Source organism: Pristiophorus japonicus, chromosome 13, assembly GCF_044704955.1.
Source record: "Pristiophorus japonicus isolate sPriJap1 chromosome 13, sPriJap1.hap1, whole genome shotgun sequence".
Lineage (NCBI taxonomy): Eukaryota > Metazoa > Chordata > Chondrichthyes > Pristiophoridae > Pristiophorus > Pristiophorus japonicus.
In genome coordinates, this window is record NC_091989.1 from 176,183,297 (window position 1) to 176,196,595 (window position 13,299).

The following is a 13,299-nucleotide window of genomic DNA, read 5'->3' on the forward strand; positions in this document are numbered from 1 at the left end:
AAAATTGCACGCAGTATTCCAGGTGTGGCCTCACCAATATCTTATATGGCTGTAGTAAGACTTCCCTGTCCATCCCCTTTGCAATAAAGGCCAAGATACCATTGGCCTTCCTGATCACTTGCTGTTCCTGCATACTATCCTTTTGTGTTTCATGCACAAATACTCCCAGGTCCTGCTGTACTGCGGCACTTTGCAATCTTTCTCCATTTAAATAATAACTTGCTCCTTGATTTTTTTTCTGCCAAAGTGCATGCCCTCACACTTTCCAATATTATACTCCATCTGCCAAATTTTTGCCCACCCACTTAGCCTGTCTATGTCTTTTTGCAGGTTTTCTGTGTCCGCCTCACACATTGCTTTTCCTCCCATATTTGTATCGTCGGCAAATGAAGTGCCCTGGGACATTTTACTATGTTAAAGGCGCTATATAGATGCAAGTTGCTGTTGTTTGCCCCTGTGATTCTTTATCTAGTATATCTCTGATTTCAGTCGTGCGTTGTGAGCCATCACAACAACTTGCGTTTATATAGTGCCTTTAATATAGTAAAACATCAAGTAAGAAGCCAGGTGTCTCTGCAACAATTTGGCAAAAACTACAAGGTTACCTTCTCGTGCCTTATAGAAGCCATGTAAAATCCCAGCATTGTCAGAGTCTTGGAGCCATTCGCATGCTTCATCTCCAAGCATCAACAAATAGCCATACGGCCCAACAAGAAAGAAAGAAAGACTTGCATTTATATAGCACCTTTCGCGACCACTGGACATCTCAAAGTGCTCTACAGCTAACAAAATACTTTTGGAGTGTAGTCACTGTTGTAATGTGGGAAACGCAGCAGCTAATTTGCACACAGCAAGCTCCCACAAACAGCAATGTGATAATGACCAGATAATCATGTTATGTTGATTGAGGGATAAATATTGGCCAGGCTCTTCTTCGACATAGAGCCATGGGATCTTTTACGCCCACCTGAGCGAGCAGGTTTGGTTTAACATCTCATCTGAAAGACGGCACCTCCGACAGTGCAGCACCTCCTCTGCACTCCACTGGAGTGTCAACCTGGATTTTTGTGCTCAAGTGGGACTAGAGTGGAATTTGAACCCACAACCTTCTGACTCAGACAAGTGTGCTGCTACCAACTGAGCAAAATGGCTGACATCGCTTTTAGACAGATCAACTCCATTCTCACCACATTCCTTGATCCCTTCACACTCTTTCTTCAAGTGTTATCTAATTCTCTCTTGAACCAATTTATATTCTCTGCTTCAATGCCTTTCCTGGTAACTTATTACACAAAGTGAAAGAGTTCTGTCTGATTTCCCTTCTTACCCCTAACTTCCTGATTTTGTAACTTGTGTCCCATGGTATTTGAAATCTTCACTTATGGTGAACAAATGCAGTGGGTGTCAAGCAAGGGAGAATATTAGAAAAAAAATAATATAAACAAAATATGTGCACTATGAAAATTTCAATGGGCATCCGATGCCCAAAGATGTTAATCCAAGAGCTAATTAGAGGCTGATTACCTTCTGGTCATTTGCAGCCACCATTGCTATTTGTGTTGTAAAACTCCTAGCAAGCGAGGCGGATTTGGCTGTTTTCAGGCTGCTAATGGTTCTTCTAACTGGTATTGCAGAGGGAATGGTAATTTTTCTGAAGCGTTTGTTTTATTTTCTGTTTGGGTCTAATTTGCTAAGTGAAGCTATAATCCAGTTTATTAACAAAACGAACCAATTTCTGGACAAAAATAGTACTTTCATCTCTTTCAGATCAAAGTAATTACTTTAATGTTTTCCTTAAACTTTCTAAATTGGTTTAACTTCTCAAACCCTATTAGTGGCTGTCATTTTTTTTGCCACTAAATGCATTTATGATGCATATTGGCCTCGAGCGTGGTGTATAGTGTTTTATTTATCGTTTTGCTAATGGCATTATCGTTGGAACGTAATGGGTTCGGAGATGTCTTGGTTCTTTTAACTAATATTTCACCACATTGGCAGAATTCTGGAGAATTTTGTTCTCAATGACTTTAATCTCAGTGGGATCACCAAGTACTGAAATGTTGTTTTTCCAGACTATTTCTTCATAATTTTATTCCCCTTCATATGATTTCCAAGACTAACAACCAGAGAACAGGCATCTCTGTGGCCTAATAGATTCCCCACCCCCGCTTCCGAAAAATGTTTCTTTGTTTCCGTCGGGAGGAACTGTACCTGTTGACCCAAATGAAATGGATAATCTGGCCAATGATTGGAACCCGGCTTAACGCTGTGGTATGACCCCAGGCTCCTTAGTCCATTGCATAGTTTCCGTAGCACTTTGCACCACCAGATAGCCACCAACGTCTAGAGGCACTCCAGAGTCTTCAATCTTGTATATAACAACAACGACTTGAATTCGTGTCAGACCTTTAACGTAGTAAAACGTCCTAAGGTGCTTCACAAGAGCGATATCGAGCAAAATCCGACACCAAGCGGCATAAGGAGATATTAGGACAGATCACCAAAGGCTCGGTCAACGAAGGAGGCTTTAAGGAGCATCTTAAAGGAGGAGAGAGGCGGAGAGGTTTCGGAAAAGAAATCCAGAGCTTAGGGCCTAGGCAGCTGGAGGCACGGCCACCAAGCTTGGAGTGACTAAAATCAGGGATGCACACGAGGCCAGAGCTGGAGGAGTGCAGGGATCTCGAAGGGATGTCGGGCTGGAGGAGACAGAATGGGGTGAGGCCCATGGAGGGATGTGAAAACAAGGATGAGGCATTGCCGGACCGTATAATGTTCCCTTTATACTACAGCCCTGTCGAGGACGACTGCCTCAGCTTCAGTGAAAGCACGACCATGTATGAAGCGGTGCGATGTCTGCTGAAGGAGTCAGAAACCACTTCAGGAGGTAGTTTCCTTGGGTTCCCCAGAGGCAGAAATGGCAAATATAATTGTCTGTTATCGCTAGCACTGACCACGGGCAGGCTGGGCACGAATTCCACCTGTCCTGGTCAGAATTCTGTTCTTTGTATTGACGCTCTGTACAGATTTTCCCGGAAATGTAATTGCTACCTTTAAATAACTACACAGGTGCAGTCTTACACACCTGCACAGTTGTTTCTGTGTGACCGCCAGTGATGTACAATCTGTTCTGCAATGTAAATGAGGTTCATTCCACAACACCCCAAGTCCCGGCACAGTACAGAACAATTTCCGAAAGACGTAGTTCTGCAACGCAAAGAGGACTAACGATGGACGGGCCACATTGTCCGCATGCCCGATACTAGACTCCTAAAACAAGCGCTGTACTCCGAGCTACGTCATAGCAAGCGAGTCCCAGGGGGGCAGAGAAAACGCTTCAAGGACTTCTTGAAAAAAGTGCAACATCCCCACCGACTCATGGGAATCCCTGGCCCAAGACCGCTCAAAGTGGAGGAGAAGCATCCGGGAAGGCGCGGAACACTTTGAGTATCTTCGCCGGGAGCAAGCGGAAGCCAAGCACAAACAGCGGAAGGAGTGTACGGCATATCAAGCACCCCATCCACCCGTCCCTCCAACCACCACCTGCCCCACCTGTGACAGAGACTGTAGATCCCGCATTGGTCTCATCAGTCACCTTAGAATTCATTTTAGTGTGGAAGCCAGTCATCCTCGATTCCGGGGGACTGCCCGAGAAGAAGAACTAACTGATGATTGATATGAATCACAGTATCATCAATCAGGGTCTCCGTTCCAAGTTCGGTCATGAGTGGGCACGTGTTAAGAGGTTGTACCTATAGAATTTCAGCCTTCAGATGATGTTAACATCACCTATATCCTGCACCTCTGATATTTCGACTACAATTATATATATATTTTTAACAGTGGCTATCTTTAAGATTAAGGGCCTGAAATTGAGGAATGCCTCCACACATGTGCCACCCAAAGGACTGCCGTGGTCGCTGGCGGTTCTTTGGGCGGGATAGTCATTAAGAAGGTCCCTCGAAGGTCGGCAGGCAGCAAATGAGTGACGTACACCGCCAATCTGGGTGACAGCCGGCGGGAGCTCCCAATCTCGGCGGCAGAGGTGCTTGCCGCCCAAGTGCCGCCGAGGATGGAGTCGGGCCCACGGAGGGTCGAAGAGCTGGAAAGAAAAAGCATCAACAAAGAAAAATCTGAAGACCTTCAGGGGATCCCATCCAGGTAAGTCCCTGTAAAGAAATAAATTACAAAAAGTTCACTAACCTTTTTTTCAGCATGTTCTTACTTACCGTCAGGGGCAGACCAGCCTCCAGCCAGCGGTCCACTCCCGTTCTGCCGCCGACTCCCGCCCGCATGAATATCACATCTCAGCGGGCAGGAGCTCAGTTACGCGACTCGGCCGTCCGCTGACGTCATCAGGCGCTTCCCGACGGCTCTCCCCTCCCACCTGCTCCAGGCCACATCGAAAGTGACGCTGGGTGGTTTGACCAGAGAAATGTTGGCGGCAGTGGGCAGTAAGGCCATCAATTTTCAGCCCCTAAGCATCCTTCTGTTCCTCATAGATTCAACAATAGAATTTCGAGAATGCTCTGAACTGCCATTATTATAAATTTAGAAAGAAAGGAATGATTAGCACCAGACGTGAATGATAAACATCAAATTAAGTAGAGGCCACATTTCCTTTTTGAATAATAGACCTTATTCAAAATATCCCCATTTCACAAAATAAGCACCAATTTCCTGAACAGTTAACCCCTCAAGCCAGCCAAAAACAACCAGCCTGATTCCAGCAACAGTTTTGGAAATGCCTAAAATTCTTAGCACTAATAGGGTCAAAAAACAGATCTGAAAGTAGAACAGAACCCTTAGATTGGGGTAGTTGTTAATTATGTTAGCAACCAAAGCTGTGAGTTTAGTCCCTTTCAGGACAGGAGGTCATGACTTTGAAGGCTATGAGTGAACCCAAACTCTTTTGCCAGATTTATTGAAATGTCATTTGAGCTATAAAATTCCACTCCCCGATGATCCAGTTGGAAGCTCCTTTACATTTTATACTACATTATCTCTCAGTTTCCCCCTTCCTTCCCCAAGCCTCATTCAAGGACCCATGGAGTTTCATGTTCCATGCAGTGACAACTGCTGAGAAATGCTCGCACTTTCATTGTGTCAAAGGGTTGTTTGGTAAAAAAAAATATCAATATAAGGTTTAGTGCAGATGGAATGAAACTGAAGTGTTTTAATCCATCATGTATTATGGTATTATGGTATTATATAACAACATGATCTTAGAATAAGAGGCCGCCCATTTAAAACAAAGACGAGGAGAAATTCCTTCTCTCAGAGGGTTGTAAATCTTTGGAATTCGATGCCTCAGAGAGTTGTGGAAGCTGGGACATTGAATACATTTAAGACAGAAATAGACAGTTCTTAAACGATAAGGGGATAAGGGGTTATGGGGAGCGGGCAGGGAGGTGGAGCTGAGTCTATGAACAGATCAGCCATGATCTTATTGAATGGCGGAGCAGGCTTGAGGGCCGTATGGCCTACTCCTGTTCCTATTTCTTATGTTCTTATTAACAACAACTTGTACTTATATAGTACCTTTAACATAGTGAAATGATCCAAGGCGCTTCACAGGAATAGTATAAGATAAAAAATTATAGAAACTTAGAAATTTACAGCGCAGAAGGAGGCCATTTTGGCCCATCGTGTCCACACCGGCCAACAAAGAGCCGCACGGCCCTCGGTCAGCAGCCCTAAAGGTTACATAGAAACTTATGAACAATGACGGAAAGGCAAAGAACACCCAGCCCAACCAGGCCGCCTCACACAACTGCGACACCCCTTATACTGAAACATTCTACACTCCACCCCAACAGGAGCCATATGATCTCCTGGGAGAGGCAAAAACCAGATAAAAACCCAGGCCAATTTAGGGAGAAAAAATCTGGGAAAATTCCTCTCCGACCCATCCAGGCGATCAAAACTAGTCCATGAGATCACCCTGGTCATATCATTGTATCATTGAAGCATATAAGATTCTGAAGGGATGCTGAGAGGTTGTTTCCCCTGGCTGGAGAGTCTAAAACTGGGGTCACAGTCTCAGGAGAAGGGGTGGGCCATTTAAGACTGAGATGAGGAGAAATCTTTTCACTCAGAGGGTGGTGAATCTTTGGAATTCTCTACCCCGAGGGCTGTGACGGCTCAGTCTTTGAGTATATTCAAGACAGAGATCGATAGATTTTTGGATATTAAGGGAATCAAGGGACATGGGGATGCTGCAGGAAAGTGGAGTTGAGATCGATGATCAGCCATGATCTTATTGAACGGCGGAGCAGGCTTGAAGGGCTGAATGGCCTACTCCTGCTCCAATTTCTTATGTTCTTATGTATTGTCTTCTTTCTTTGTACCATGACCACCGGATGTCCCAAAGTGCTTTACAGCCAATGAAGTACCTTTTGAAGGCTAGTCACGGTTGTAATGTAGGAAATGCGGCAGCCAAATTGTGCACAGCAAGCTCCCACAAACAGAAATGTGATAATGACCAGAAAACCTGTTTTAGTGTTGTTTGATTGAGGGATAAATATTGTCCAGGACATAGAGCGCGAGGATACTGAAGAGTGCAGCAAAGGAAGTCGAGAGAATCTCATTGCTAATATTCCCATGGCTAAAATTCCAGTTCATCCAACTCATTTCTATTGTGTGTTTAGCACTTGCTGTAAATAGTTGCAGTGGAAGAAGTGGTGGGCAAGGTAAGGAGAGGTAGCAGCTGAAGTAATGACCTAATTATAGTTCTTCTGCAAGAAGTAAAAACAAAGTAATTACAAATTTCAGACATGTGTTATCCTAATTTACTGAATGTGTGTCTTGTTTTCACAGTAAATTTGTACCATTTCCTTAGTATTTAACCTCTTGGACTTTCAAGCAAAGGGTTGGCTTTCTGTGTTGCTCAATTAGGGTAACTTACTGGCTGCTTTAAAAGTGCTGTCACGGGTAATGACCATTGAAGGTCCATAACTTCATGATAGATTGTCTTATTTGAATCATTATAGCAACGTTGTTATTGCAAACTCTTTTTATAACCTTTTTCTATCGTTCTTACGGAGAATCTATTGCATTCGTTCAAGGCGTTTGAACTAGTCTTTTTTAAATTAAAATAGAAAAATATGTATTTTCCCAAACCAAGCACTATGCCCGAGCAGTGAGGAAGCAAACAGCGGACTTATTTCCAAGTCTCTTGCCAATGCCACCACTGTCCTACTTTCAGTCTTCCTCCCGCTGAAGAAATGGAACATAGGAACAGAGGGAGGCCATTCAGCCCCTCGAGCCTGTTCCACCATTCAATTAGATCGTGGCAGATCTGTATCTTAACTCCATCCACCTGCCTTGGTTCCCTAACTCTTAATACCCTTGCCTAACAAAAATCGATCAATCTCAGTTTTGAAATGTTCAAATGACCCCCAGCCACAAAAGCTTTTTGGGGGGAAGAGAGTTCCAAATTTCCACTGCCCTTTGTGTGAAGAAGTGCTTCCTGACATCACCCCTGAATGGCCAGCTGTAATTTTAAGGCTTTGCCCACTACTCCCCCATCAGAGGAAATAGCTTCTCTCGATCTACCCTATCAAATCCTTTAATCATCATAAACACCTCAATTGGATCACCCCTAAATCTTCTATACTCAAGGGACTACAAGCCGTGCTTTTGATTGCTGCTTCTCCCATTGTCCCCTTTGGGATTGGGAGCCATAGCATTTGTCGAATCATGGCAGCCAAGTCTTGAATGGCAGCTCCACGAACCAGTGGGTGGGCGTACCAATGTCGTGTGGATGGCTCAAGTCTCACAATGGCTGAATTTACACAGTGAGTCATCTCACTGGAGCCGCCTTTACTGTATTTGTAAACTGACCCTCAAAGAATCTAGCTGGGCCTGATCTATAGGAACATAAGAACAGAAGTAGGTCATTTAGCCCCTCGAGCCTGTTCTACCATTCAAAGAGATCATGGGAATGGGTGTGGGATGGAAGTGCCCATGATGACACCAGAGTGAGGCCCTGGCCATTTTAACACCTGTACCTCATTTAAATGCGGCAACTCTGAGAAAATGGGAAGTACTGTTTGGGTAAAACCAAGTTTAGTTTTAAAATTCTTTAGGTTATAGGAGGTAGAGAAAACTGAAATTATGTAAGATGGCCTTTCCCCATCTCCCTTAAAACCTTTGGTTCCCAGAAATCTATCAGTCTCAGATTTAAAATTAATCATTTGCAGAAGAGAGTTCCAAACTTCTACCACTCTTTGTGTGTAGAAGTGTTTCTTAACTTCACTCTTGAAAGATCTGGCTCTAATTTTTGGGCTATGTCTCCTAGTCCTAGACTCCCCAACCAGCGAAAATAGTTTCTCTCTATCGACCCTATCGGTTCCCCTTAATATCTTGAAAACCTTGATCAAATCACATCCCTACTGTCTGTCTCCTGCCACTCAGCCAGTTTCCTAACCAGACTTTAAATAGACCCAACACATTTACTCGTGAATACTTTTCGCTTTAAACAGCTACTGGTGATGGGAAGCATTTTGAATTGTGCTTGAAATTTATCCCTATTGCAAAGGAAGATTCTTAGTGGTGAATCCTGAACTGCGAATAAAAAATACTTCCCAATGCAGCAGTTTGTAACAACAAAGTCTCATTAGATTGTATGACATTTCATTTGGGCCACTGAAGGTGTTCTAGATGATAGCTGGAACTCCTTTAGCACACATGTGCAGATGTTGGTTTAGAAATATACTGATCTAGGTTCACTCGCCCCAATTTTAACCTGGGACGGGACCAGGTGCGGGAGGGAAGTGCCCATGATGACACCAGAGTGAGGCCCTGGCCATTTTAACTCTGGTGCCTCATTTAAATACGGCAACTCTGAGAAGATAGGAAGTACTGTTCAGGTAAACATTGAAACAGAGAAAATAGATGCAGGAGCAGGCCATTCAGCCCTTCGAGCCTGCACCACCATTCAATATGATCATGACTGATCATGCAAGCTCAGTACCCCACCCCTGCCTTCTCTCCATACCCCCGATCCCTTTCGCCATAAGGGCCACATCTAACTCCCTTTTGAATATGTCCAACGAACTGGACTCAACAACTTTCTGCGGTAGAGAATTCCACAGGTTCACCACTCTCTGGGTGAAAAAGTTTCTCCTCATCTCGGTCCTAAATGGCTTACCCCTTTAGACTATGACCCCTGGTTCTGGACATCCCCAACATCGGGAACATTCTTCCTGCATCTAACCTGTCCAGTCCCCTCAGAATTTTATACGTTTCTATGAGATCCCCTCTCATTCTTCTAAATTCCAGTGAGTATAAGCTTAGCCAATCCAGTCTTTCCTCTTATGTCAGTCCTGCCATCCCAGGAATTAGTCTGGTGAGCCTTCGTTGCAGTCCCTCAATAGCAAGCACGTCCTTCCTCAGATTAGGAGACCAAAACTGCACACAATACTCAAGGTGTGGCCTCACTAAGGCCCTGTACAACTGCAGTAAGACCGCCCTGCTCCTATACTCAAATCCCCTCGCTATGAAGGCCAGCATGCCATTTGCTTTCTTTACTGCCTGCTGTACCTGCATGCCAACTTTCAATGACTAATGTACCATGACACCCAGGTCTCGTTGCACCTCCCCTTTTACTAATCTGTCGCCATTCAGATAATAATCTGCCTTCCTATTTTTGCCACCAACGTGGATAACCTCACATTAACCAAGCTTAGTTTTAAAATTCTTTAGATTACAGAAAGAAGGGAAGACTGAGAGCATGGGGCAAAAATCACGGTCTCGACGGGCGCGTATGACGTGCGCACGCACCCGTAGAGGCCCTGCGAGTGGCGGTACTCGCCGTGCATTGCGCACGCGCCGAAATCCAGCACTTGCGGACTGTCAAAATTTCTTTTGACAGTTCCAACGCATCCCCGGGCGGTTGAAGATCTGGACGATTTGGGGAGCGGGCAGGGAAGTGGAGCTGAGCCCAGGATCAGATCAGCCATGATTTTATTAAATGGCGGAGCAGACTCAAGAGGCCATTGGCCCACTCCTGTTCCTATTTATTATGTTACGTTCTCCTGCCTTCCTTCAAACTCTTATGCTTGGTAAAAGCAGGCGTAAGGCCTACGTTTACCAGCATAAGAGTTTTAAAAGATAGAAAAATAAAATGTTATCAATAATTTCTATATTAAAAACTCTGTCCATTAAGTTAAGTTTATATTTATCCCTATTAAAACATATTAAAAACATGTCAAAAAAAATATTTTTTTTTCCTAAAACATGTAATTAAATTCAATTTCAATTAATTTTAAATATGTTTTTCTTATGTATTTAAAATGTTTCTGTGTTTTTGGGGGTATCTCCATTCATGGAAATGGTGATCTCTGTACAAGCGGAACTTGCCATTACTGTGAAAGGGATAGGCCATTTTCATTGGTTGGTCCGGCTCACGTGATCGCAGGCTGCACATACGCTCCTGGGATGCGTGGACCCCTACACTGGGCTGCGAATGGAGGCCTCAGAGCACAAGTATTCGTTCCTCCGGGATCACCGGGTACATCCGTAAATATTTTTGTGGTCGGGGCATCCCCCCCGCGGGAAGCCTCCGCCCACAATTTTTGGCCCCATGTAAGATGGCATATTTGCAGCTTGGAAAAGATAAGGAAAAGAAAATTCAGATTTACAAAGAAAAGAAAGATTTGGGGTAATTTTAACCCACCCCCATTCACCCACCAGGAGGGGCGGATGTGGGGGGGGGTTAAATACTTTTTCAAATGCTCACCTCCGGGGGGCGGGGGCAACTCATCTCTGGAGGTAGGTCCCTAATTTAAATATTCAAATGAAGCTGCATGTCTGCCTCCAATTTTAGCTCTCTTACTGATTTAACTGTTTTCCAGGCCTCAACCTTCTCCGCACCCCCTCCACCCATGCCTGACCCACGATCTCCACCTCACACCCAACCCCAACCCCCCCCCCCCCCACCCCATGTCCGACCCGCGATCTCTCCCTCTTTACCCTCCATTTGCCAGCTGCGGCCTGGTGACACAGGCCTATTCACCTGACAGACAGCTAGTCTCTCAATCTGACTGCTGCTGGGAAGTGGATTAAAAAAAATTACCTGGCCGCTAAACCCCTTTCCCCCTCCCTGCCTTGCCTTAAATAACAGGGTTGTTATGTTGGAGAGAAAGAGAGATTTTCCTCCTCCCCAGGGAACATTGGGTGCATCGTGGTGAATTTGACTTCAATTATAGACTGTTAGTACTCAAACAATTTTTTCCAAAAGTGTTTCGTTTTCATTTTTCAGTTACAATTCTATTAGTTTCAGCACATCTCATTGCAACCAAGTCTTGTTTTTAGAGTTCATTATCCATTTATCTGTACATCATAGGTTGATCCTTTTCCCTTCACTCTGATCGCATTAGGATTATGAAATTCTGCAGCAGTGCTACATCGGTGGTTGACAGCAGTTTTCCCGCTAATCTTTATCCCCTTCCATTTTCTCTCCTCTAGACAGCCTGCAGGTCCCTCACCTTCAGGGAACTGCAACAACTTACATTTATGTAGTGCCGTTGATGTAGAAAAAAATGCTAAATCATTTACAAAAGTGTCATTAAAAGAATGGGCACTGAGTCAGAGATTTAGATATTATTAGGGGTCACCAAAAGCTTGGCGGAAGAAATGGATTTTAACGAGAGTCTCAAATCAGAAGAGAAAGATGGAGAGGCAGAGGGGTTTAGGGAAGGTGTTCCAGAGCATGAACATGGGCGGCTGTAAGCACAGCCTCCAATCGAAGGGATGAAGGGAGTTGTGATGTATGCGTTAAAGGTACAAACTGAGTACTGTTTAACTGAACAAGGTATAACCTTGGCTCTGCTTTATTTCGGCCCAAAGTGCCTGACTCTCAAAATGCCTGGCCTTTTATACCAGAGCAGCACTGTGTGCGTGCTGCTCAGTGGCTTCCAACAATGACACCATCTGGTGGCTACAAACAGCATGTACATACATGACAGGAGTAGGGGTTCCACAGGAGGCCAAAGGAATGCTCGAAGAGTGTTTATAGGGCTGGAGGGGGTTACAGAGATAGCCAGGGATGAGGCTGATGACTTTTGGATGAGACGCTAAACTGAGGCCCAAGTTCCACTTCAAAGACTTGAGCACAAAAATCTAAGCAGACATGCCAGTGCAGTGCTGCACTGTCGGAGGTGCCATCTTTCAAACGTGACGCTAAACCGAGTTCCCGTCTGTTCTCTCAGGTGGACGTAAAAGATCCATGACACTATTTTGAAGAAGAGCAAGGGAGTTATCCCCGGCGTCCTGGCCAATATTTAGCCCTCAATCAACATAACAAAAAAACACTGGTCATTATCATATTGCTGTTTGTGGGAGCTTGCAGTGCGCAAATCGGCTGCCGCGTTTCCCACATTACAACAGTGACTACACTTTAAAAGTACTTCATTGGCTATAAAGCGCTTTGAGGCGCCCGGTGATCGTAAAAGGCGCTATATAAATGCAAGTGTTTTTATCTTCTGCAAAATCATAACGTATTGTTTATAAACACACTTCTGATTTCTCTATTCATAGCTTGTGGAGGAAATCTTCCTCGTGGGTTCTGTTCACATCGGCACCCTATCCTGTCCTCGTCTGGTGTACACATGTAGATACACAGCTGCTCGCAGTGTTTCTAGCCAGGGTTAACCAGGAACAAATACCCTGGCTCATTTCTCTCCTCTCGAGCACAGTGACACCAGAGTTATTTGCATATAGCTCTGTGTCATACTGTGCGTTGCATTCATCCATTGAGCCATTGGGGTACCTCTTCAGCTTATTTATAATCACACCGTCAAAGGATTTGGCTGGGTCTGAACCCTAAGTGCTTTATTCTGCCCTTCCCAGTTACTTGCGCATTTTGCTCAGTTTAAGCAGCTATGGGCAATCAAAAACATTCCAATTTACTCTGCCAATATGCTCCTATTGCAGGACTGAGTGGCTAATCCTGAACGAATGAATTATCGTCTATACTGGTATCTAATATCTTCCAAGTAGCTGGATATGAGAAATGGATGACAATATTTCATTGTTTACCAGTTAAAATGGTTACATTGTGGGGTGGGTTGTCTCTGTTGCAAGTGAAATGGGCAGTGTTACTCCTGAGGTACCAGGGATAAAGAGCACAATACTGTCCAAACCGACCAGGGGCAAAGCATCTTTGAGTTTCAAAATCTGCACGGCTCCCCTTTCATTAAATGCTGAATATTAACTGTAGAACTTGACAAACTGTCAGAACATTACTTGGAATAACCTGAGCAAGACAAATAAGGGGAGAAATTTGGGTCAATCCCG

The 13,299-nt window shown here is 44.4% G+C and overlaps 1 protein-coding gene across 1 annotated transcript in view; it reads left to right on the plus strand.

Moving 5' to 3' along the window:
• Nucleotides 1-13,299, plus strand: part of wwox (WW domain containing oxidoreductase) — a 1,164,136-nt gene that overhangs the window by 1,000,328 nt on the left and 150,509 nt on the right. The gene's annotated exons all lie outside the window — the stretch shown is intronic.